At 42.2% G+C, this 3344-nt stretch overlaps 1 non-coding gene across 1 annotated transcript; it reads left to right on the top strand.

Annotated features, from left to right (window-relative positions):
• The first annotated feature begins 1243 nt into the window (after positions 1 to 1243).
• LOC126357183 (U6 spliceosomal RNA) lies at positions 1244 to 1346 on the top strand. Its single transcript, XR_007566154.1, has one exon. It is a non-coding gene; the product is annotated as a U6 spliceosomal RNA (small nuclear RNA).
• Positions 1347 to 3344: the final 1998 nt, after the last annotated feature.

Raw genomic sequence — 3344 nt, 5'->3', positions numbered from 1 at the left:
GCAAGCCTGTGTGTCAGTTCTGCTTTCGCAGAAGCACAAATCCCAGCCCTACCAGAGGAAGGCGGGGATTGTTCCCCCACATCATCCCTGTATTCTTTGGCCGTCTAAGTTCTCGTGTATTGACGCTTGCATTCAACTGCCTCGATAAAGTTTCCCCACCGTGATTTATTTATATTCTAACAAGAGGTACACGTAATACCTTTAGTCTACGTGTATTTATAGTACTTCCTACAGACCCGTCGGTGTTTAACATATTTATCAAAAATCCCTAAAGGTAATTAACCAATTTACTTTAACTTTGCACACGATACCTAATAAAAGTTTGGATGGACACAACCTACATTATTTTTATATATCCCGTACGTAACTATATATTTAGCATATAAAGGGGAAGCGTTGGTAGCAAAAATATGGAAAACGTAGTGATTGATCTACTTCATAGTTTTCATTATACTGTGATAAACGTTCGGACGCTCGCAGCCTATACACTGATTTAGTGTTTACGTAATATAAATGTATCTGGTACATAATTATATAATGTTGTGCAGATATACAGGTGAGTCTTTGTTTAAAGCTGATACCAAAAATGGCAAACAGTTCGCGACCGATTTACTTCATGTTTTACACGGACTCCAACAAACGTTCGGATGAACATATGCCAATTACTTTTTAATATATTCGTTACGTGAACATATATAGTTTATGTTACGTATGAGGGAAAACCTTTTACCAATAATCTCGACGTATTCTTGACCGGTTTACTACAGTTTCTTATACGGCACTGCTATTAACGTTCGGATGGAAATAGTCCACATATTTATTTATATTATATGGTTCGTTACTACTTATTAGCAGTAATGTACAGGTTTTTTATTACAGCCGACTAAGAGAAAGAATATGTGCAATGGTGTGCTTTGAAAATAGGTGGTTTCGTTTTGTTCTGCACAGTCAGCTTTAACTGCAATCGGAGGGCATCTAAACGATCAGGCAAATTGTTTTTTCCGGTATATATTCTTTGCCCTGATACGTATATTTAGGCAAATGTTGTATCCATAACCATGTGCAGTCAGTTTTATCAGATAACAGGAAATTCGTATCTGTGCCCATATCGGCTTACGCTTAGAGTGCTACTACGGAATCAGAATCGTCCGAAACTTCATAATCCTTCCCATCTGCATATCAAAACTAGAGAGGAGAGAGGAGGAGAGACTGGTGATAAGGATCCTGTCAGAGAGAGAATGGGGTTCTCGCTTCGGCGGTACAGACACAAAAATTGGAACTATAGAGAGGAGACTAGCATGGCTCCCGCGCAAGGATGACAGAGAATAGAAGGTGAAGGAGTTGATGAACAGAGAGAGGGCAGGAAGAGGAGGTTGAAGAACAGAGGGGGAGGAGGAGATGTAGAGAGAGTGGGGAGAGAGGAGATTAGCACGCTTATCAAATTCCCACAAGTAATTAACATTAGCGAAGCATTGTCGACTTTGATAGTGTTAGTTATAAATACCACACACTACTCCAATTAATTTGTAAGTATTAACTGGGATTAAAATAACTCAGCTCACTAAATGGGCAACAAGCGTTTGGAGTCTTTGTCAAATGAGCATCGTAGCAGTCATGGGCCGAGTACAGATGTAGGTCATAACTGATCAGTACATTTCGTACAAAAGCGTGGAGGAGTTGATCAGGGAACATCAATGGGAATCTTGTAAAAGAAAGGCGCAATTGTTATCAGGAAATAAGCATAAACATTGCTATATAATTATACTTCTAACGTATATCCTGCTTATGGACCAAAACAATGAGGTAGTGGTTTTAGCGCTCGTACCGAAACATATAGACGGACATATTTTCGACCAGTACGGGACTGAAATACGGTAAACGTACCTTCGACCTCACTTTGTGTTGTTGGTTGTGTTGATTTACAGCCTAAATCTAGGTGCCTACACGAGGAGTTCACTACCAAAACCAATGCCCCAATTCGCTTGACTATCATAATCAGCCCAAAAAAGCCTAAATTGTTTCTAAATAGCACGTATCGTTATATATAGGACCAGTGTAGCAGATACTTAGAATACTTCATTTCGTAAGTTATGTACCTACTTCTCTTCCGGAATCCAGCATGTGTTGTGGAGTTCGGCGACACGAGCATAAAACTGAAGACAGCTCAAATGCGTTATGCGTAGCTGAAAGCGGCGCCCGCGTGGGACTAATCCGTGCCCGCGGAGCCATAAAGCGGCCACTGCGGCCTCGCCCCGCGTCAGACGAATGTTGAGCTGGGTCAGCAGGTGCGGCCGCTGTGCACAGCCAATAAAAAGCGGTCGGCCGGAGCAGTGAGCTGGAAAATTGCTGGTCAGGTGCGCGGCAGTGTCGGGCAACCACTGTGCGTTCAGCACCGTCTCGCTGCCTGCAATAATTCCTCTAATATCGGCTGGCAGCATATGCGACATTAGCTGACGCGTAAAGAAAAATTTTAGGGCAAACGCAACAGTTCATTTTGAAAACAGATGAATCCATGAGAGCAATGTCATTTTCGCCTGATATAAAATTATTGTAATCCGAGAAACGTCCAGAGCGTTTCATTGACCAGTCAGTAGTTTCAAGAGACATTCTCATCCACAGTGAGAGCTGATCGTACTGGTATTGTCTCTTTGAAATTGTCTCCCTTGTTTCTATAAATTTAGAACCAAAACTGAGCCATTTCAGCTGCGAGTAGTTTCTGATTCTTTCTACATCATATTTCGAATGCACTTTGCAGTTGTTGTGAACCGACTTGACAGAATTCGTGAGATAGCCGTAAACGCATATACAGACGGTGGTACTAGCTCGTACACAAGGTATAAATGAGGCACAGCTGCCATTTGCCCTAAGACGATTTTTGTAAAGCTGTTTCTGACATGACTATGACCGCATGACAAAATTAAGTCGTGGAACCCGGCATGGACACTGAAGCTGAAGCATGGGACATTAAATTTTGTTAAAAAAAATATAGGAAATTCAATATTTCGAGATCCACAGTGTCAAGAGCGTGGCGAGAATGCCAAATTTCAGGTATTACTTCTCAACACGGACAATGAAATGACCTACGGCCTTCACCTTACGACCGAGGGCAGTGGCGTTTGCGGTGAGTTGTCAGTGGTAACAGACAAACAACACTGCGTGAAAGTACCACAGAAATCGGCGTGAGACGTACGATGAACGTATGCGTGGCGACAGTGTGGAGAAATTTAGCGTCAATGGGCTAGGGTAGAGAGCCTGTATACAGAGAGAGTGGCCATAGGTCAAGTTGCAAGTGATTGGTTGATTAGCTTTGGTAGAAAAATGCCGCCAAATGACTCTCGCGCTTC

This window comes from Schistocerca gregaria, chromosome 3, assembly GCF_023897955.1.
Source record: "Schistocerca gregaria isolate iqSchGreg1 chromosome 3, iqSchGreg1.2, whole genome shotgun sequence".
Classification (NCBI taxonomy): domain Eukaryota; kingdom Metazoa; phylum Arthropoda; class Insecta; order Orthoptera; family Acrididae; genus Schistocerca; species Schistocerca gregaria.
Note: the sequence above shows the minus strand (reverse complement) of the source record. Positions and strands in the feature narration are given on the sequence as shown.